The 24344-nt window shown below is 40.2% G+C and overlaps 1 pseudogene; it reads left to right on the top strand.

The window, feature by feature from the left end:
* Positions 1-8404: 8404 nt before the first annotated feature.
* LOC109568262 (large ribosomal subunit protein eL28-like) lies at positions 8405-9681 on the top strand (annotated as a pseudogene).
* The last annotated feature ends 14663 nt before the right edge of the window (positions 9682-24344 follow it).

Below are 24344 nucleotides of genomic sequence, written 5' to 3'. Positions count from 1 at the left end.
GGGGTGGCTGAACTCTTTTTTGCTTCTTGAGAGCTGCCCATATCCTCTGCAATTGCTGTTCCCAGGATGCTTGTCCTCTAGGCAAGAGATCTAGTCCTCCCTCCTAGAGTTAAAAGCCATTGCTTTTTCAGCATTTAACTGGCATAAACTCTTTACATCCTCTCCGTAGCTTTGTAAAAAATAAACTTCTACTGGGAAACTGTGGAGTTTCCCAGAGAACAGCCTGGAAGTATCTGAATGCCAGTACCCTGAATTTCCTTCCTAACAATCTCCTTGGACCATCACCAAACCCTTCTCAGGGCATCATCATTCTATCCCTACGGACCAGAGGCAGTTCATATTTCCTTTCTTTGGCCAAAAGCTTTAGTTCCATCATCCTAGAGTCAATTGCTATTTCTCCCATGGTATTTGGTTGCCCTGGGGAGAGGGTCATAAGAGCAGGTCTAGGAGTGAACTGAATCAATCCAGTTCCAGGGTAGTCACTGAGAACCAAAGGGTCATCTGGCCCAATGAGAAGGGACAGAATACGGTTTTTGGATGAACAAATTGGAATCACTACTAGTGTCAATTAAACTACTGGTTCATTCCCAAAACAAGGCAAGGAAGACCAGAACAAGCTCAGCTGGGATGAAGACAAGAGTGCCTCCCTTACCTGCCCAGTAACGTAGAAACCCCAAGGTCCTCATGAGACCCAGGCAGAAGCAGAGCAGGCAGAGCCTAGTGCCCCGTCTCAGGGGTGTGAAGAGTGGGGAAAGGCTGGTCCTGACAGCCTTGGGAGAAGTCATGGCACCTCTGTCCTTTAGTGCAAAGTTCCATGGTTTGTGTGTTGAGGACTCTTACAAGGTATTTTCATTGTCTGAAGAAATAAAATGGACCACCTCAGAACAATGGATGCTCCTTGAAGTCAAACGAGGTTAGAACATGGGCTTTTGTGAGAGTGGAATTTCCGAGCATCTGAACTGATCATCTCAAAGTGTATTTCAGGATATGTTTGCCCCATCCCGTAAAAAAACAAACAAACAAACAAAAAAAACGATGAAAGTTCTTTTCTTCCTACCAGGTCTTCAAAGTTATAACTAGATTCTTTTCTTTTTGGTTATTTTTTTGTTTTTGTTTTTAAAAAATATATCTGAGTGAAAGATACAGAGCTCTAAGAATAGATCTAAATCTAAAAGATTTTTCATCCAAATTATCCCTTCATTTCTTTTTTTTTTTAAATCATAGCAGCATTGAGTAATAAAATATTTGACCATATTGGTTTCTTAGCCCTCCAACAGCATCCCTAAATGTTTCTGAGCTCTGAGCAGAGGTTTAAGAACACCTCCCTGGGCCCACATGTATCCCATCAAGACTTGGACCAGTCAGGCAGAAAGAGCATCACCCATGAACATGTTCTAGTCATTCTGTATTTCTTCTCCTCTTCTTATGGCCTACTTCCCTCTTTTACACTCAATATAATTGACAGTGATGACATCCGATTACAGCATTTCCTTCCAAATATATTTGGAGCCCAGACAAGCAGGTTTCTTTAATTCTCTAATAGAGAATAATAATTTTTCTTTAATTTTTGTACTATCAAATAGCAATGTTACCAAAAAAAAAAAAAATAAATAAAACAAGTTTGCCAGATTGTCTCTTGACAAAATACAGGACATGGAGGCTGGAAACCATCTTATGCTCTGTTCGTTTCCCTCATAGTGATTATATAAATTATCTCCTGGGTCTGGAAACACCAGTCATTATTTCAAAAGGATAGCTTTCCAGATCCATATGTGGAAGGACGAAGAAAATATTGTCTGTGGGAAACTGTCCAGAAGAATCATCAGCATACAAGATCATTCAGGGTCTGTGGCCCACGTGGATATGCACAGAAAATCTCGCTGGCACTCACACACCCCATTCAAATGGGTGGTTGGGTGTCACTGTGCCCACTGTACTGATAGTGAAATTGAGGGTATCCTGTATCCAGGTTAATGTAAGCTGTTTAGAAATGGAGCTGAAGGGACTCACTCCTGGGGTATATCCTCATTAGTCAAATGGACCTTGAGCAAGATCGCAACCTGGTCTTCCTCTAGAGGAATGTTGCCATTGAGAAATCTTAAACTTGATTTAAAATAGAGCCTCCTAAACACGGTCCACCACCCTTTACCTCGTGTAGCTAATCTACTGCAAGGAGGGTGAGGGGGGCAAAAAAACAAAAACCATGGAAATAGGAAAGAAGGAATTTCCTGTCTTCTTGTCTTTTGGTCCTTCATGATTCAGTCACAACCTTCAAGCATTGCACGTTATGTTTGCTCTGACCTGGTAGATTAATGACTTCTTCAGCTGCTAATGCAGTGATTTTTATCATTATTATTGTTTTAATTTCAAACAATGGGAGGCAAGGAAGAGGGTATTTACTGCAGCCATTCAGTGGAAACGTTTGGGTAAAACTACATTTGTAGTACCATAAACTAGCTTCCCAGTGCCATTTGAAACACTGCCAATTCGCTTATCGCTAACATTTCCCTGAAAAACAGAATTTCTTTTCCCTCCTTCTTCAGTCAGCTTGCCAGAAAGCATTATGTTGCCACAGCCAGCTACAGGATGGGATAGGAGAGAAGTGTGCATTAATTGTATTCTGAAGCCTGCCATAAATCCACTGCAGTGACTCTGGATGGAGAGATTAAACAGCATTCAAGAACATTTTCCAAAAAAGTACTCGAGTACACAATAATGGTTTGTGTGGGGCAGACAGATGACACAGGATGACTGTGATTTATGTTCACAGTTGGGTCATTTATGTCTCATGTTGGGTCACCGCTCCTCAAGGGGAGGAGTGGAGTCTTTCTCCTGTACTGCTCTCCGCAGAAACTTGCTCAGGACTCTGTGTACAGCACATAGCTACGGGATGATACATGGTTTGATGGGCTAGACTGTGAGCTGGACTGCTTGAGGGACACCCAGAGAACACAGCAAATACTGAGGTTGGAAGAAAGTGACAAGGACTTGACAAGAAAGAGACTGAGACTGTGAGAGAAAACTGCAAATATTAGACTCAAGAGTTAGACAAATTTGCGGTGACCTCGCGAGCCCAGGTGGTGCTAGTGATAAAGAACCTGCCTGCCAAAACAGGAGACATAAGAGATGCAGGTTTGATCCCTGGGGCAATCTCCTGGAGGAGGGCACAGCAACCCACTCCAGTATTCTTGCCTGGAGAATACCATGGACAGAGGAGCTTGGCAGGCTGTGGTCCATAGGGATGCAAGGAGTCAGACACAACTCAAGCAATTTAGCACACACACAATTTATTGTTCAAACCGAGATACTTTTGTGAGGATAACAGGGCATTGTAAACATTATGCCAGGTCAGCAGGCATAAACTGGAACCATCCTGATAAATTATCATATGTGATCACCCCAACTGCAATGTTCTTTGGCAAAGGAACGTAATGCTGCAAAGAAAGCATATCCTTGAACTAATGAAACGCTCAGGAAGAGGTACTGTATTAGTCTGCCACCATTACAAAGTACTGGCTTCCCTCATAGCTCAGTTGATAAGGGATCTGGCTGCAATGCAGGAGACTCTGGTTCAATTCCTGAGTTGGGAAGATCTGCTGGAGAAGGGATAGGCTACCCACTCCAGTATTCTTGGGGTTCCTTGTGGCTCACCTGGTAAAGAATCTGCCTGCAATACAGGGAGACCTGGGTTTGAGCCCTGGGTTAGGAAGATCCCCTGGAGAAGGGAAAGGCTACCCACTCCAGTATTCTGTCCTGGAGGACTTCACGGACCATATAGTTGATGGGGTCACAAAGAGTCAGATGCGACTTTCACATTCATAACAAAGTACTGCAGATCGGGTGGCTTAAACAACAGAAATTTATCTTCTCACAATTCTGGATGGTGGAAGCCTGAAATCAAAGTGTTGGCAGGGTCAGTTTCTTCTGTAGCCTCTGTCCTTGAATTGCAGATGGCCATCTACTTCATGCGTCTTCACGTGGCCTTTCCTCCATACCTGCCTTTGTCCAGATTTCCTCTTCTAAAAGGACACCAGTCATACTGGTAGGGCCCATCCTAATGAGCTCATTTTGCCTCAACTATCTCTTTAAGGATGTAATCACAAACATATCACATTGTAACCTATCAGGGGTTAGAACTTCACCATATGAATTGGGATTTGGATTGTACACAACTCAGTCCACAACCCATTCTGATTCCTAAACAAAACCCAAAGTTTTACAAAAGCACTTTATACCTTCTCAGAATGCCCAGGCTCGTCAAGAGATCAAGAATCCAGGTTCTGAGATTCATAGACTTACCAGGGAGAGATGACGGGAGGTGTGGTCACACTCATGACAGCACACAGATGAAGCAAAATTTCACAAAGAGTGATGTTTAAAATATGCAATTGAGATACTATGTTGCTGCTGTACTAAGGCGCTTCAGTCGTGTCTGACTCTGTGCGACCCCGTAGACGGCAGCCCACCAGGCTCCCCCGTCCCCGGGATTCTCCAGGCAAGAACACTGGAGTGGGTTGCCATTTCCTTCTCCAATGCATGAAAGTGAAAAGTGAAAGTGAAGTCACTCAGTCAGGTCCGACTCTTCGTGACCCCATGGACTGCAGCCTCCCAGACTCCTCGGTCCATGGGATTTTCCAGGCCAGAGTACTGGAGTGGGGTGCCATTGCCTTCTCCATGATATACTATAGGCACTGACAAACTACTATGAATATCAGCCACCACAAAGCTAGAGCAGGGCCTGGATGCTCTGAATATGTCCAGGGCTACCCTTTAGTGGGAGGGTTATGAGGGAGGCTTGAGGTAGGGTTAGTCCCCAGACAAAGGCTTGGAGAACTAGTGCAGCAGGGACTCGAGGAAACAGCTGTTTACTAACTAGGTAGAAGTGTTCTAATGTTTTAACAACCAGTGCATACACCTGTGATCACCAACTGTCTATCAGCTGCTGTTAGAAGATGAGCAATTTGAGTCTTACCACTTATGAGCTCTGCAGTCTTGTCTAATAGCATCACCTCTTCAGGCATTAAGTTTACTGATCTCTGTGAAAGCTGCATGTCCACGAGGCTCAGGTACTTGAATACTACTGTCATGTCAGCAGTTTTTCCTTAGGTTTACTGGCACACACACACACGCACGCACACACACACACACACACACACACACAAAATCCCATCTTCCAAGGAGCACCTTGATATCAATTTCCTTTCACTTTCTTTTCACTTTCTTTCCCTGTTTTCCTTCCTATTTCTCAGAAACTATCTGGGAGTGTCATAGAGGGTTCCCACACAATCAGAGCCCAATGCTTTTGGCTTGACATTAGGAAGTTAGCATCTGAAGGTAACCAGTTGATACCTTGAAGTTTTATTTGAGAATAAAACTCCAGAGACGTTTCCATGGACCAGGGAAAGTTTTCAGTCTCATTCAAAACCCACTTATGTGGATATTTAAGATCTTTTGCATGCATGCTAAGTCGCTTCCGTCAAGTCCAACTCTTTGCAACGCTGTGGACTGTAGCCCACTAGGCTCCTCTGTCCATGGGAGTCTCCAGGCAAGAATATTGAGGTGGTTTGCCATGCCCTCCTCTAGAGGACCTTCCCCACCCAGGGATCGAACCCTCGTCTCTTAGGTCACCTGCATTGGCAGGCGGGTTCTTCACCACCAGTGCTACTTAGGAAGCCCTCAGGATCTTTCAGTGAGCAACAAATTGTGCACAAACAGTTTTGCATGTATCTAGATTGAACAGTGCCCAGTTCCCGGGAACTGGTCCTCTTGTGATCTGGGCACTGGATTTTCCAAATTTGAAAAGAAGAAACAAGTAAGGGATAGAGAAAGGGGCAAAGTATTAAAGGCAAGGCAGTAGTGAACTGTCGGTAACTCCCCAGCCTGGAAACAACTCATCGAGTAAATATTTTCATCACATCAAATTATGTCTCTCAGAAAATAATGATGGTCTATTCACCCTTTCTACTGTAACCCAAAATAACACAAAATGGGTGGGATAATCATTGTAGGAAAGTATTCCTGCGGTACCAGGGTTCCAAAACGAGACAGCAGAATCTCATACCTTTACAATGTTTAAAATCAGAGCATAGTGTCATCTATGGAGACAGAAAGATAAACAAATGACTTTCAAAGTTCCATTTAACTTTAGATGTAAAGATTAAAATGCATGAAAAATGTATGAAAGCCAAGAATTCTGTGTGAGGTTTTATGGGCAAGAAATGGGTATCAATCTTTAAAAAAAATTTTTTTTTAAATACATTGATTTCTTCCTGAGATTTATTATAAAGCCATTTGCAGAAAATTCATGTTAAACCCCAGAACAGGAGATCATTTTATGTAGTAAATAACTCTAGCCATAGGTTAGACATGTGTCTCACCCCAGCTTGACAGAAGGATTGGGAACCCCCCACCCAAGCAAAGAGGATTATGCTGCATTGGAGCTAAACCTCAGAAGAAAATATTGCTGTGAGGGGCTTCATATTTTGCCTCTAATATGGGGGATGGAAAGCAGGGAAGATAATGACCACCAACAGCGTAAGGAAAATGTAACTAAATATGGCAGCCCCGAGAAGACAGATGAGTTATGGAATCCCAAAGTGCCCAGATTCACTTTAGAGTTTACAGGTGATGATTCCCTTTGATTCATGGTCATGGTTCTTAAGGGCAAAAGAACTTAGTTAGCTGGAGAAGGGGATGCAAACAGAAAGAAAGCCTTCTCCAGCTGGGAAAACAAAAGATGTTTGGGATGATGTCGATGAAAGCTTTTTTAAAGTGAGAGGTACAGAGAGTGTAAGAGGAAGGCAGCTGGAGTGTTTCCAGATCCGCTAATGATGCGTGGTGCTGCTGACAAAGCAGTTCACCAACCGGTGCGAGAGACAGCTGCCTGGGGGACCTGCCCTTTCTCTTAGGGCTGGATCCTAAGAGTCCAGGTCGGGGGAGCCTTCACCGCTTGCTTCAGAGAGCTTTTTTCTTTTGCTCTAATTTAAATGCTTACCACTGGGACATACTTAAAGCTTAGCTTATTTTTTCCCCCCTTTTCAGACTTCATTTCCCTTAGCAAGTATTTGGTTTCTAAGATCAGAAATCAACAGGGGAGAGGACATTAGCCTGGGTTATAAAATGAAATGAAACGCCTTCACTTTTTCATCCACTTTTACCAAAATGCTTGGTTCTTTGCTCACAAGACTGAGAAAAACCCAACCTGGGTTTAAACTACTCACCCGTTTGGGAATCAATTGCCCATCCCAGGGACCCAGGGACCTGTGGGTCTTGGTAATTATGTCTGGTTGGGCCTGTGTGATCTGAAATGTAAAATACGGTGCATGACAACAAAATTCATTTTAGTCTCTTTTTTTCATGTTGTTTCTCCAACTGAAGCAAGATGACATGTGCCACAAAGCCATCATCTGTGATGGTCTTAGAATTTATAATTTCAAGTTGCAGATCCCACATCACCTTCTCCCCATCATCACTAATTGACCTCTAACTCCTCCTTACCCAATTTCAACATGGGGACTTCCCTGTCTCTGGAAGCAGTTCACTCTATCATCAGACTTTACTGTACGATGCACTCTAAATTTGACAAGGTTCTTTCCAGGTGACAGCAGTAAGGCCAATATGTTCGCCATCTAAACCCACACTGCAGATACTGCCCTCCTGTTTGTGACCATTATCTATAGCTAAGCTCTTCCCAGCCCATGGAGCTCTATAGAGAAACTATTCAGATTGTTTCAACTATTCAGTGTTGTTTGCAGTTTGGTTTCATTTCGTGATACAACCTTCCCTCTAGCACAGCTGACTAGCACAGCTGATTGAGTTTGGACATGGGGAAGAATATTCTCAAATGAAGGTTTTTACACATTGGAACAGTTAATACAGGGAGGAGTGGAGTGCAGGGAATGTCCTCAAAATGCCCTTCCAGTATTTAGAATAGAAGTAAATATTTTACCAACTCTAATGCCTTTGTAAGAGTGCTACACAAAGTCACACCTGAGACAAAAGAATGCACTGGTTGCTCTCTCTTCCGTGCAGTCAGGTACCTCTCAAATGATGGCAAGATGGTCCTAGAGATTATTTCATGTCTGGAGTCAGCACAGTACGGCACATGAGCCAAATTTATTCCATTTCCTGTTTCTGTAAGCCCTATGAGCTAAGAATGGTGTTTACATCTGTTAACGGCTGAAAAAAAAAAAAAAAAGAAAGAATACTTTGTGACACATAAAAATTAAATTCAAATGTCAATGCCCATAAATAAACACAACTTAAAAGAAAACGATGTTCATCATTTATGTGTTTTCTGTGGTCAATTTCACATTCAACATTTCAACTTTCAGCACAGTGGGATAGTTGTGTCAGAGAGCATTAGGACTGTAGAAAGCCTAAAATACTATCTGTCTAGCCCTTAATGAAAAATATTTGCTGGCTCTTTCCATCTCGGGCGGCCACAGTGAGCGGAGCCACCACCCTGACCATGTATCTATAATGTATGGTCATGCAGAACTGCTCCAGCTTCTCAATCAAGAGGAACGAGCAGACTTACAACACCGAAGAGGAACTAAAGAGCCTCTTGATGAAGGTGAAAGAGGAGAGTGAAAAAGCTGGCCTAAAAACTCAACATTCAAAAAATGAAAATCATGGCATCTAGTCCTATCACTTCATGGCAAATAGATGGGGGAAAAGTGGAAACAGTGTCAGATTTAATTTTCTTGGGCTCCAAAATCAATGTGGACAGTGACTGCAGCCATGGAATTAAAAGACGTTTACTCCTTGGAAGAAAAGCAATGACAAACCTAAATAGTGTATGAAAAAGCAGAGATATCACTTTCCCAACAAAGGTCTGAATAGTCAAAGTTAAGGTTTTTCCAAAAACCAGTAGTAATGTATTGATGTGAGAGCTGAACCATAAAGAAGGCTGAGCATGAAAGAATTGATGTTTTCAAACCATGGTGCTGGAGAAGACTCTTGAGAGTCCCTTGGACTGCAAGGAGATCCAACCAATCCATCCTACAGGAAATCAGTCCTGAATATTCATTGGAAGGACTGATGCTGAAGCTGAAACTCCAATACTTTGGCCACCTGATGTGAAGAGCTTACTCATTGGAAAAGACTATTGCTGGGAAAGATTGAAGGCAGGAGGAGAAGGGGATGACAGGATGAAATGGTTGGATAGAATCACTGGCTCAATGGACATAAGTTTGAGCAAGCTTTGGGAGATAGTGAAGGACAGGAAAGCCTGGCCTGCTGCAGTTCATGGGGTCACTGAGTGACTGAACAACAGCCCCAAACCCAATAACCTGAAGGCCTGCAACTCCTTCCACTATAATGGGCTCATTCACAGCAAGACTGTGGGCATGCACCCGGCAGTCGATGGCAAAAGGGTCGTGATGGTGCCAGAGATCTGGCCAGCACAAACTGGTTACTTCCGACGTGCAAACCACCGTGAGCAAGAATGCTCAGGTCACCTTTAGGAGCATCCAGCACATGATCTGGAAGAACAAGTAACACCCAGATTTGCGCATGGCCACCATCCCCAGAGCCAGAGCCATCCTGTGCAACCAGAAGTCTGTGATGGTGAAGAAGAAGCGGACCCACCCCATCAAGAAGCTCCTGAACCAACTATCCCCTCCTCAAAGCAATAAAGCTGTCAGCCGCTTTGTTTCTCAAATTTGTTCCTCAAATTAAAACAAAAAACTTTGCTGATGACTGATACATGTCCTTCCCAAGTCTTCCTGATCATGTTCCTTGAACTTAACAGTCTGTTGCTTTGCCTGAATCTGTATTCTCTACTCAGTGTTTACAAAGCTCTCTGTACAACACCAGGCACATATTATTAAGCAGTAAGTACTTGATGAATGAATATAACCACCAATTTCATTAGAAGACAAATAGAATAGCATATCAGAAGCTCAAAAGATGAAAAGCCAATGGTACTTCTTGTTACAAACAGCTCAGCACCATTTTTCTTGGTGAATATGCAGTTTGAGCTGAAATGTCTGCCATTCTCTCTGTATAAGATCTACTGGTTCTAGACTCCCTGGCTTGTAATTACAAAGCAAAATCTTCTAATGCCAATAATAAGACCAACTTCTATACCTTTTAAGTGCAATCTTCTTGATTATAAGCAGCCACTGACTGAAGACTTCAATTAGAGAGGGAGATTTCTTAAACCCTGGGGCAAAAGTTTAGTTCAAAACAACTTGGAAAGTGGTTTAACTCTTTGAGGATCACCTGCCTACCAGCATACAGCATTCACAGCAAACCCATGATTTTGCACAGTTTAAAAAAAAGAATCATTCTGTGTTATTGGGTGGCTTCTCTCTCCTGAATACTGTCACCCTGGTTAAAGTTAACATGGAAGAAATGTGGGTAGGGAAGACAGAGTTCAGTTTGCTTGTTTAAGTCTCTTTATTCTATTTCAAAATAGCTGGTCCTGGATTTAGAAGTTCGGAAACTTCAAAACCCTTTGGAAGAGTGCAGACATAAATTGAAGCTATGCCTACCCAGCAGAGACTCCAAGAGACTGTTATCATACAGCATATCCCAGGAAGAGCCAAACATTCCTGTACAGAAGCCAGCCAGGCTGGGAAGTAGGACGACAAGAAGGAACCTAGAGAAATTCCATAAACAGAATTAAGAAATGTCTCATCTCCCAAACAGAAATATGTATTCTATAGCTTCTGCAAATTTGCAAATATTCAGAATGAGAAAATTTGGGCAATCAAGTATAAACTAAAGCAATAAAACCCCCTGATGCTCATTCATTCAATCACTTGCTCCTTCTTTCTGTCACCTTCTCTATGATGCCTTCATTATTTTACTATTTAGTTTAGACTTAGTAAATTCATTATTCTCACAGTTTTTCACACTTGGCTTCCTTTCAACCCCTAAGCATTATGTATTCTTCCTTACCCTTAAGTGTCACACTTCAGCCTCTAGAGGGAGTTCAAGTCCCCAGATCCTCAAGAGGAAGAGTTCTGCTGTGACGTGTGGAGGACTCAGTCCTGTTGGACCCGGGGGGTCTGGGATGGAGCCTTTGGTGAGAGGAACCTTGAGGTTCAAGGCTCTCCTCCTGCCTGGAGTACTCACCAGGATTCCCTCTCCTTTGAGAATCTCTCTTGTCCTCTTAGCCTTTTCAAAAAAAGCTCTAAAAATGGTTTCACTTTTTTCTTCCTCTTTCTGGCTGTATAGCTTCTATGATAGTCTAAGCAGAGGGATCCTCCCAGTTCAAACACAGTCTAAACTAGCTTATGAGGAAAGGAGATCAGAGAAGCATTTCATAAAAAGTTCTGATTAGTAATGTGACAAGATAAATGTTAGTGCAGTCACTATGGAAAACAGTATGGAGGTTCCTCAAGAAATGAAAATATAACTAATGTATGACCCAGCAATTCCACTTTGAAGTATTTACCCAAAGAAAATGTAAACACTAATTCAAAAAGACATATGCATCCCCAGGATTATTGCAGCATGGTTTACATTAGCCAAGATACAAAACAACCTGTGTCCATTGATGGATAAATGGATAAAGATATATATGTATATAGGTATATAGATAGAGATAGATAAATTTAATGGAATATTATTCAGCCATAAAAAGAATGAAATCTTATCTATGACAACATGAATGGGCCTTGAGGGCCTTAGGCTAAGTGAATTAGGTCTGACAGGGAAAGGTCAGACAGAGGCAATCAACATTTTATTTCTACAAGTTTAAATTATGCTATAAATTAATTACCATTAATATGGTACCTTGTACGTCAAGAGATTTATTATAACAAAGAATTTAGAGCCTATAAATTTCTGACTGCTAGTACAGATGACTTACCCCAGATTTCCTGGGGTATGTTTATAAAACATTCATAAAGTGGACTTACCCAGCGAGAAAAATGAAATGACATGGCAACACCACATGAAATATATTTGCCATAGAATTAAAAAAAAAAATCACTATTATGAAAACATACTAGTTTTTATTGCATTTTAGGGAGTGTGGATTATTGGAGATTATTCAGGAAACAGAAAATGTTTAAAACACAGAAACTTGCTTAACAAAATGTTGCAGTCTGATTTTGGTGTGACCATTTATTCCCTACCTGCCTAAAATATTTTTTCTTCTCTTTTGAAGGTCATAATTGTACATCTACACCCTTTGTTCAATTACTATCTCAGTAATGTGGAGAAGGTATTCAAACTGACCCACAGTTTAGAAGAAGTGAGAAAGGGAGACAGTGTTGGTTAAATGCACGAACTTCCATTTATAGAATAAATAAGTTGTGATGTAATGTACAGCATGGAAGGAAGGAAGAAAAGAAGGAAGAAGAGAGGGAGGGGAAGAGAGAGAGAAAGAGAAGGAGAGGAAAGGAATACAGCAGTGTTCCAAGACTCTAGCCCCAACCCTCCCAACCATTCTAGCCTTCCCACTAGAGAAAATCCTTTGTCAGCTCAATTTCCAAAGCCTCTTCTCCCTTCTTAAAGAAGGAGGCTTTTTACTTTGTGGGGGAGGGCAAGATTAAGTTGATTGACTTAATAAGGTGTGTTAGAAGGAGGTACAGGAATGGACACAAGGAGAAGTAAAGCACTATGCAGGTTGGAAGGAAGACTGGGGAGCAGCTGCATGAACAAAGATGGGAACTCCATTTTTTTGGAGGGGGGAATCTGAATTTCTGTTTTTATTAATTTTTAAATTAGTTTGCATTGGATGTAGAAACTCCATTTTATTTACTTTAGGCTTTGAATTTGTTTCTGGGACTCAGCAATGCTCTGAGACTGAATTACACAGGTCTCCAGGTTAATTTGAGCCACACAGAAAATGTTCATGTGTGTTCAGTCCTCTTTGTACATTCTCTTTGAAGCCCGTAGTGGGTGGCTGGCTGAGGGTCTACAGATTCTGGAGGTTTGCCGCCCTCATCATAATGAGTATCTGACAAGTCCAGCAGATGAGGACAAATACAGGCATGGAGACTAGGATCTTGGTGGTAGGTCCACTCAACATCAACACACTACAGCAACAGCCCAGCCTCTCAGGACAAATTCCCAGGTGGGAAGTAAGACTCCTGGACGAAGACTGAATCTGGAGAAAGTAATTCAGTATCATCAGGGATAATCGTTCATTCTAGAGCCAGAGCAGCTTGTCTTTTCATGAATGAAGTCCCAGAGAAGCCATGGGTGAGACTTTAAAATGAGTCTGCTACTAACGGGTGTTCTCTACCTATAATCGCAGTTACATGGACTGTTGGAGGACTTTCACAAATATCATCAGGAATCTGGTCTTGGCATTAGCAAGAGCTCAGTTCTAGATTCAGAGCCAGATCACCTGCAGAATCTTGGTTTGGTAAATGGGCAGGATATTTGATTTCTCAATTCTCCTTGGTCTCTTTAACTCACCATTGAATCCCTAGGGCTGAAGGATGAACATATTAATCCAGAAGGAACATATAGGATCTACTTCAGTAGGAAAAAGGGCATTTCCCAGAAGAGAGGTTTGTGCTGGTATTAATGTAAAAGAGTTTACAAAGGCTCTTAGCTAATGAGGACTTGGGCTCAGGACTGCCAGAGTTTGAATCTTAGCATCACCACATACTAGCTAGATGACCTGCGATAAGCTCCTTAACTTTTCTCTGTTTCAGTGTCCTCATCTACAGAAGGATAAGTTGTACATACTTCATGGGGTTGTTGTAAGAATTAAATAGGATAACACTTGTAAAACATTGGAAGAGTGCTTGACACATGGCAAATGCTCACTAAATATTAGCTGTTGTTCCCAGCCTCAGAAAATCAAAGACTGAGGACAGATAAAGTTGGAAGGTTAAATCTGATTAAGTGTATTGTTTAGCTTGAAAATGTACTTTAATTTTATAAATAATTGGGTATATAATTCTAAATTATTGTAGTACTTTGTATCATACATTTTGAAAGTTAATCTAAATTCATTTTGCAAGGGAAAATACATTTTGATCATGCAAATGCATATGTTCTAGAATTTGCCAAGAGATCATAATTTCTAACAATATGCTAACTTCATTGGTTATAGCAGAATACATAAGAGCAAGGTTGAAGAAAGAGCAAGGGTGAAGAAAAAGTTGTCTTTACAATGTCATATGTAGGAATTTACTAATACTTTGGTGATTCTCCTCTATGGAAAAAGACACTCACGTTTCTGATTGATCATGGAATCTAGATATCCTTGGATTGACCAAAGAAAGGAAAAAAATGTGGTGTGTAATGGCACTGCCCCATTTCTAGGGAAGTATTTCCTTAAAAGCAAGCCATGCTCCAGTGCCATGCTGACTGCCTGAAAATCCCTTGGGGAACTTGTCTAGATTTTTTCCCAGAATTCTACTCAGATTTTAATAACCTCTTCAAGTGATTCTGATCAGTCAGACTGGGGAGCCATTGTTCTAGGAAGAGTGAAATCAGCATGATTCCCTTCCTGTAGGAAGAGGAGCACATGTGTGCACCCAAGGCTCACAATCAGACCAGGGCCAAGAGAAGGGGGTTTGTGGTAGGAGCAAAGTTCCGACTTCCATTAGGATTGCTCTTTGGAGGATGACCTCGTCCTTCTGGAGATCTTTCCTACTGAATTACTTGAAGGGGCTCTTTCTTTCTCTTTCCTCCTTATGACATGGTGATGTGGTCATTAAGGTTAGGGCCTCTGAACAGCCCAATGGATGGCTCAGGAGAAAAAAAGGATTAAAGAAGTCTCACATTTCATAGTTGATCCAACTCTTTTATCAGAGTGGAAGGCTACAAAATAACGTGGGCCCAAAGTGCTGCAGTGCTAGGTTGCTTCAGTCGTGTCTCTTTGCAACCCTATGGACTGCAGCCCTACAGCCCACCAGGCGCCTCTGTTCATAGGATTCTCCAGGAAAGAATACTGGGAGTGGTTTCCATTTCCACCTCCAGGACCCAAAGTACTAACTAGTAATAACAAGGGAGCATTTTTCCAAATTATCATGCTGACTTGCTCTCTCTCAGAGACCTAGAAAAGAAGACTGTAGCTCTGGTAGATATGGGTCAGGATCAGCAAACTGGAATTCCAGATTTTCCACTGGAGTCACTTTTCCCCAGAGTCTTATGCTACACTCTGCCACAAGTCAGCTCATGTTTCTTTTCTCTCATTGGTCTGTGCCTGTCAAGTATACACTCTGCACCCAATACTCTAGGACTACAAAATAAATTACATAATCTTTGCTGTTGAACTTACAGGATGGTAAGAAAACATACCTTAAACATTAGGAAAGTCATTACTGCCCTGGGGTCCAGATCAAGATGATAGAGGATGTGAAGCTCACCTTCTGCCCACAGATATATTAAAAACACATCTACAGGTGGAACAACTCTCACAGAACATCTACTGAACACTGGTAGAAGACCTCAGACTTCCAAAGGGCAAGAAAATCTCCACTTAACTGGGTAGGGCAAAAGGAAAAAAAAAAATAGAGAGAGAAAGGAATCAGGACGGGACCCAAACAAGATGAACCCAAACAGACCTGCACCAAGACATAATAAAAATGGCAAAAGTTAAAGAGAGGATTCTAAAGGCAGCAAGATAAAAGCAGTTCTTTACAAGGGAAACCATAAGGTTATCAAGCTGATTTCTCTACAGAAACACTGCAGGCCAGAAAGGAGTGGTGAAATACATTTGAAGTCTTGAAAGAGAAAAATATGCAGCCTAGAATACTCTACCCAGAAAGACTGCCATTTAGGAAAGGAGGAAAAATAAAGAATTTCTCAGACAAGCAAAAAGCTAAAAGAATACAGCAATACTAAACCTATCTTAAAAGAAATATTGAAAGGTCATCTTTAAATGGGGGCCTTTCCAGGTGGCGCTAGTGGTAAAGAACCCACTTGCCAATGCAGGAGACATAAGAGATGTGGGTTCAACCCCTGGGTTGAGAAGATCCCCTGGAAGAGGGCAAGCCAACCCAATTTAGTATTCTTGCCTGGAGAATCCCACGGATAAAGGAGCCTGGAGGGCTGTACTCCATAGAGTCTCAAAGAGTTGGACACAACTGAAGGGACTTAACACACAGCATGCATTCTAAATAGAAAAGAAGCAAGAAGAAATAGGAAGGAAGAAATAACAATTGGAATGTAAATCACTTAAATTAGCCAGTATACAGATCAAAAAGAAAAACAAGCACAATACCTACTTGTCAAAGCACAGCAAAAGGATAAATATGAAGATGTAAAAAGGGGCATCAAATCATAAAATGTGGGGAAGGAGATTAAGAAAATGAAGATTCTTCTTTTTTTAAAATGTGTTTGAGTCTATATGACTATCAATCTAAAGCAAACAGATATAGGAAGGGTTAACCACGGCACAGTTGCACTCATCTCACACGCTAGTAAAGTAATGCTCAAAATTCTTCATAAGAGAATACTATAAACAATTATGGGCTTCCCAGTGGTAGTGGTTAGTAGTAGGGTTAGTGGTAAAGAATCCACCTGGCAGTATAGGAGATATAGAGATGCTTCCCAGTAGTAGTAGTAGTAGTAGGTAGGGTTAGTGGTAAAGAATCCACCTGGCAGTATAGGAGATATAGAGATGCAAGAGACTCAGATTTGATCCCTGGGTTGGGAAGATCTCCTGCCCCCGAGTAGGAAGTGTCAACCACTTCAGTATTCTTGCCTGGAAAATTTCATGGACAGAAGAACCTGGTGGGCTACAGTCATGGGTCTCAAAGAGTCAGACATGACTGAGCACATAGCACATGCATAAAGAATTATATGCCAACAAATTTGACAACCTAGAAGAAATGGACAGCTTTCTAGAAACATACAGTTCACCAAAATTAAATCAAGAACAAGTAGATAATTTGAACAGACCAATCGCTAGAAGTGAAATAGAATCTGTAAAAACAAAAAAACAAGCAAAAAAGTCCAGGACCATATGATTTCACAAGTGAACTCTACCAAACATACAAAGAACTTATACCAATTCTTCTCAAACTCTTCCAAAAGATCGAAGAGGAGGTAACATTCCCAAAGACATTCTATAAACCCACTGTCAACCTGATAACAAAACCAGACAAAGCCAACACTAAAAATAGAAAATTACAGGCCATTATCTTTAATGAATATAGATGCAAAAAATCTCAACAAAATATTAGCAAATCAAATCCAGCAACATGTAAAAAGATCATACAACATGAGCAGGTGGGATTCATCCTAGGTTCACAAGGATGATTACATATGAAAATCAATCAATGTAACACTTCACATTAACAAAAGAAAAGTCAAAAACCACAAGATCATCTCAATAGATGCAGAAAAAGCATTGGACAAAATTCAATATCCATTCATGATGAAAGCTCTTACCAAAGTGGGAACAGAGCGAACGTATCTCAACATAATAAAAGCCACTTACGACAAACCCACAGCCAATATAATACTCAATGGTGAAAAGATGAAAGCCTTCCCACTAAAATCTGGAACAAGACAAGGATGTCTGCTCTAACAGTTTCTCTTCAACATAGGACTGGTAGTCCTAGCCACAGGAATCAGACAAGAAAAAGAAATAAAAGATATCTGAATTGAAAAGGAAGACATAAAATTCTCACTGTATTCAGATAACATGATACTATATATAGAAAACCCTAAGGACTCCACACACAAAAAACTACTAAATCTAATAAGTGAATTCAACAAAGTACCAGTTTTCAAGATTAACATTCAGAAATCAGTTGCATTCCTTTACACTAATAATGAAATATCAGAAAAGGACTGTAAAATTCTTTTAAAATCATGCCTATATATATATATATATATATATATAGGCATCAGATCAGATCGGATCAGTCGCTCAGTCATGTCCGACTCTTTATGACCCCATGAATCACCTCGCTGTCCATCACCAACTCCCGGAGTTCACTCAGACTCACGTCCATCGAGTCAGTGATGCCATCTAGCCATCTCATCCTCTGTCGTCCCCTTCTCTTCTTGCCCCCAATCCCTCCCAGCGTCAGAGTCTTTCCAGTGAGTCAACTCTCTGCATGAGGTGGCCAGAGTACTGGAGTTTCAGCTTTAGCATCATTCCTTCCAAAGAAATCCCAGGGCTGATCTTCTTCAAAATGGACTGGTTGGATCTCCTTGCAGTCCAAGGGACTCTCAAGAGTCTTCTCCAGCACCACAGTTCAAAAGCATCAATTCTTCAGCGCTCAGCTTTCTTCACAGTCCAACTCTCACATCCATACATGACCACAGGAAAAACCATAGCCTTGACTAGATGAACCTTTGTTGGCAAAGTAATGTCTCTGCTTTTGAATATGCTATCTAGGTTGGTCATAACTTTCCTTCCAAAGAGTAAGCGTCTTTTAATTTCATGGCTGCAGTCACCATCTGCAATGATTTTGGAGCCCCCAAAAATAAAGTCTGACACTGTTTCCACTGTTTCCCCATCTATTTGCCATGAAGTGATGGGACCGGATGCCATGATCTTCATTTTCTGAATGTTGAGCTTTAAGCCAACTTTTTCACTCTCCTCTTTCACTTTCATCAAGAGGCTTTTGAGTTCCTCTTCACTTTCTGCCATAAGGGTGGTTTCATCTGCATATTTGAGGTGATTGATATTTCTCCCGGCAATCTTGATTCCAGCTTGTGCTTCTTCCAGTCCAGCATTTCTCATGATGTACTCTGCATAGAAGTTGAATAAACAGGGTGACAATATACAGCCTTGATGAACTCCTTTTCCTATTTGGAACCAGTCTGTTGTTCCATGTCCACTTCTAACTGTTGCTTCCTGACCTGCATACAAATTTCTCAAGAGGCAGGTCAGGTGGTCTGGTATTCCCATCTCTTTCAGGATTTTCCACAGTTTATTGTGATCCACACAGTCAAAGGCTTTGGTATAGTCAATAAAGCAGAAATAGATATTTTTCTGGAACTCTCTTGCTTTTTCCATGATCCAGCAGATGTTGGCAATTTGATCTCTGGTTCCTCTGCCTTTTCTAAAACCAGCTTTTAAATATATATAATATATATGATATATTATAAATAAATATATATAATTTATAAAAATAAAAATAAATATATAATATATTATTATATAATATATTATATGTTATATATAATATATTATATAATATTATATTATATAAAATATATTAATTATATTAATATTATATAAATATTAGTTATATTAATGAATATACACAATATGTTACATATAAATAAATAATTTTATTTATATATAAAATATATAATTATATATTATAAATATAAAAATATATAATATATAATTATATATAGTAATTATATATATACATATATATATGTGTGTATATATATATATATGCAAAATACCTAGGGATAAATCTGACCAAAGAGGTGAAAGATTTATACTCTGAGAACCATAAAACATTAATAAAGAAAATAAAAAAGAATTAAAAGAAATTGAGATATCCCATGCTCTTAGATTGGAAGAATTAATATTGTTAAAATGGCAGTACTGCTCAAAGCAATCTACAGATACAATAAGATCCATAACATTTTTCATAGAACTGGAATAAATAATCCAAAAATTTATATGGAAAGTGAAAGATTCAGAATTGCTAGAGTAATCCTGGGGTTGGGGGGAGATGAGGGGAAGCAAAGCTATAGTAGTCAAACCAGTGTGTTATTGGTACAAAAACAGGGATATGGCAAAATGGAACAGACAGAGAGCGCAGAAATAAACCCACACATCCACAATCAATCTTTTACAAAGGAGGCAAGAGTGTAAAATGGGGAAAAGACAGTCTTTTCAGCAAGTAGTGCAGGGAAAGTTGGACAGCTGCATGTGTGTCATTGAAGTTAGAACTCACCCTCACATCATGACCAAAATATATTCGAAATGGCTTAAAGACTTAAACATAAGCCATGATTCTATAAAACGCCTAGAAGAGACCATAAGCAATACACTCTCTGACATAAATCATATCGATGTTTTCTTAGCTCAGTCTCCCAAGACAATTGTTATTGTTTAATCGCTAAGTCGTGTCCGATTCTTTGCAATCCCATGGACTGTTTCCCACCAGGACCCTCTGTTCATGGGATTTCCCAGGCAAGAACAATGGAGTGGGTTGCCATCTCCTTCTCCAGAGGATTTTCCCAACCCAGGGCTTGAACACAGGTCTCTGGCTTGGTAGGCTGATTCCTTACCATCTGAGCTACCAGAGAAGCCAAAGACAATAGAAATAGAGGCAAAAATTTTAAAAAGGGCCTTCCAGGCAAGATGGCAGAGTGGAAGAATGTGTACTCATCCTGAAAGAGCACCCAAATCGCAATTAGCTATTGAACATCTATTGACAGGAGGATGCTGGAACCCACCAAAAAAAGATAACCCATGTACAAAGACAAAGAGGAAGCCACAGTGAGATGGCATGAGGGGCACAATCACAGTAAAATCAAATCCCATACCCACCAGGTGGGCAGCCCACAAACTGGAGAACAGTAATACCAAAGAAGTTCTTCCACTGTTGTGAAGGTTCTTAGCCTCACATCAGGTTTCTCAGCCTGGGGATCCAACAAAGGGATTGGGAATATCCAGGGACTCTGACCTAGAAAGCCAGTGGGATTTGATTATAGGACTTCCACAGGACTAGGGGAAACAGAAGCTCCACTCTTAAAGGTCACACAAAAAAAATCTTGCACACATCAAACCCAGAGGAAAGGAGTAGTGACCCCACAAGAGACTGAAGCAGACATAACTGTTAGTGTTGAAAGATCTCCTATGGAGGCGTGGGTTGGCACGGGCTAGCCACAGGGATGGGGGCACTGCAGTGTGACAGCAGCCTTAGAAGGTGCCCCTTGGTGTAAGTCCTCTTGGAGGTCACCATTAACTCTACCATAGATCTCAGGCCAAACAGCTAACAGGGAGAGAATGCAACCCTACCCGTCAGCAGATAATTGAATTAAAGTTTTACTGAGCAAGGCCCTGCCCATCAGAGCAAGATCGTTCCTCCTATTAGGAAGCTTACACAAGCCTTTTAGCCTCATCAACCAGAGGGCAGACAGAAGAAGCAAGATGAACTGTAATTTCACAGTAGCTAGAACAAAAACCACATTACAGAAAGTTAATCAGGATGAAAAAACAGAGAATAATGTCCCAGATGAAGGGACAAGGTAAAATCCCAGAAAAACAACAAAATGAAGTGGAGATAGCAAATACCCAGAAAAAAAATTCAGAATGATGATAGTGTAGATGATCCAGGATCTCAGAAACAGAATAGAGAAGATGCAAGAAATGTTTACCAAAGACCTAGAAGAACTAAAGAACAAACAATCAGAGATGAACAATACACTAGAAGGAATCAATAGCAGGATAACAAAAGCAGAAGAACCAATAAGTGATCTGGAAGACAGAAATCATTGTGGAAATCATTGCCACAAAAGGGAACATAGAAAAAAAAAAAAAAGAACAGAAATTAAGGCAGCCTAAGAGAACTCTGGGACAACATTAAACACACCAATATTCATTTTATAGGGGTCCCAGAAGGAGAAGAGAGAGAGAAAGGACCTGAGAAAAAATATGAAGAGATAATAGCTGAAAACTTTACTAATATGGGAAAGGAAATAGTCAACCAAGTCCAGGAAGCGCAGATTCCCAGGTAGGATAAACCCTAGGAGGAACACAGTAAGATACATAGTAATCAAACTGACAAAAATTAAAGACAAAAACAAAATATTAAAAGTATCAAGGGAAAAACAACAAATAACATACAAGGAAACTTCCATAAAATTATAAGCTAATTTCTCAACAGAAGCTCTACAAGCCAGTAGGGAATGGCAGAATATATTTCAAGTGATGAAAGGGAAGAAACTGCAACTAAGATTACTCTACCCAGCAGGACTCTCACTCAGATTTGATGGAGAAGTCAAAAGCTTTACAAACAAGCAAAAATTAAGAGAATTCAGCACCACCAAATCAGCTTTACAGCAAATGCTAAAGGAGCTTCTTTAGGCAGGAAAATGCAAGAGAAAGAAAAGACCTACACAAAATAAACTCAAAGCAATTAAGAAGATGATAATAGGATCATGTGCATGTGTGCATGCATGCTGAGTCCCTTCAGTTATGTCCAACTCTTCACAACACCGTGGGTTGTATCTGACCAGGCTCCCCTGTCCATGGGATTCTCCAGGCAAGAATATTGGAATGGGTTCCCTTGCCCTCCTCCAGGGGATCTTCCTAACCCAGGCATTGAACCCTCATCTCCTGCATTGAAGGCTGCTGATTCTTTACCCACTAAGCCACCTGGGAAGCCCAATAGGGTCATACATATCAATAATTACCTTAAATGTAAATGGAATAAATGCACCGAACAAAAGAAACATGAAAACATGTGCACATATGCACTTTCACTAGCCACATCACTATACTTAACCCCCCAAATGTATGTAATTATTTTGTATTGTTAGGTTAATCATGTTTCCATTATGACTTGCAATTTTAATTATATTTTATTTTTTGTCTGGCTATTGATTGTGAAAACTGATAAACATCTTTTACTGTTGTGATTATGTAACTACTATTCACCTAATACCATAGTATCATGATTGGTCAACAGAAAATAATAGACTTCTATACCACCAAAAATACAATTTAATAGAAGAATCTGTAATTGATTTTTTAAATCCAGATGCATATCAGAATTATCTTGGAATTTTTTGAAAAATACAAATGCCCAGGAATTGCTTTCTTTCCCCAAAGCTCTAGATATGACTCTAATGAACAGTCATGTTTAAAAACACCTGGACTATATGATGATCTTTTACTTTTATCTAGTTTGTTTCACTTTTTCTATTTCATATTCAGTGCTCCCATTTCATTTAGTTTATGTTTTCCAATTTTTCCTTCTCTTCTTTTTTTGATGTTCTTTCTCAAGCCTTTATCAAGTGTAGTGAAAAGTCTTTGTAAACATATACATAAATAGTATGTATGATATATATATTTTATGAAAGTGATGACATTTTTTCCAAGCTAAAAAATTTGACATTTTGATTCTACTTGTTTGACTCAGTATGAAGAGAATGCTAGATTTCTAACTAAAAAAAAAAAAAATATATATATATATATATATAATTACAATAAGCAACAAAGTTTTACTGTATAGAACAGGGAACTATAGTCAATATCTTGCAATAACCTATAATGGAAAATAATCTGAAAATAATATATGTGTATATGTATAACTGAATCTCCTTGTTGTGCACCTGAAACATTGTAAATCATCTATCAATTCAGTTCAGTTTAGTCTCTCAGTCATGTCTAACTCTTTGCAACCCCATGGACTGCAGCACATCAAGCTTCCCTGTCCATCACCAACTCCCGGAGCTTGCTCAAACTCATGTCCATCGAGTCAGTGATGCCATCCAACCATCTCATCATCTGTCATCCACTTCTCCTCCTATACATCAACAATATGTCCTCCTATAAATCAACTATACATCAATCAAATATATATATTAAGAAAAAGAAAAAAATAAAAAATGTGACCTAATCAAACTTACAAGTTTTTGCCCAGCAAAGAAAACTAGTTTAAAAAAAAAAATACAACTTACAGATTGGGAAAAGTATTGCAAATGATGCAATACCCAAGGGCTTACTCGCCAAAATATACAAATAGCTCATACGACTCAACAACAACAAACAACTCAATCATAAAAAAATGGGCAGAAGACCTTAATAGACATTTCTCTAAAGAAGACATACAGATGGCCAGTAGGCACATGAAAAGATCAACATCATTAATCATTAGAAAAATGCAAATCAAAGCTACAATGAGGTATTACCTCACACCAAACAGAACGGCCATTATTAAAATATCTACAAATAAAAAATGTTGGAGAGGGTATGGATAAAAGGGAATCCTCCTACACTGTTGGTGAGAATGTGAGTTTGTACAGCCACTGTAGAGAACAGTATAGAGGTTCCATAAAAACCTAAAAACAGAGCTACCACATGATCTAACAGTCCCACTCCTGGTCATACATCTGCAGAAAGCCATAACTCAAAAAGGTATATCTCCCCTGTGTTCACTGCAGGGCTTCCCTGGTAGTTCAGCTGGTAAGGAATCCATCTGCAATGCAGGAGATTCTGGTTCAACCCCTGGGTTGGGAAGATCCCCTGGAGGAAGGCATGGCAACCCATTCCAGTATTCTTGCCTAGAGACTCCCTATGGATGAAGGAGCCTGGAGGGTTACCGTCTATGGGGTTGCAAAGGGTCAAACACAGCTGAGCGACTAAGTGCACACACACATGTTCACGGTAGCACTATTCACAAAAGTCAAAACATGAAAACGACCCAAACTCCACCAACAGATGAATGGATAAAAAAGATTTGGTACATACGTATAATGAAATACTA

This window comes from Bos indicus, chromosome 14 (genome assembly GCF_029378745.1).
Source record: "Bos indicus isolate NIAB-ARS_2022 breed Sahiwal x Tharparkar chromosome 14, NIAB-ARS_B.indTharparkar_mat_pri_1.0, whole genome shotgun sequence".
NCBI classification, from domain to species: domain Eukaryota; kingdom Metazoa; phylum Chordata; class Mammalia; order Artiodactyla; family Bovidae; genus Bos; species Bos indicus.
This window is presented reverse-complemented; position numbering and strand designations above follow the sequence as displayed.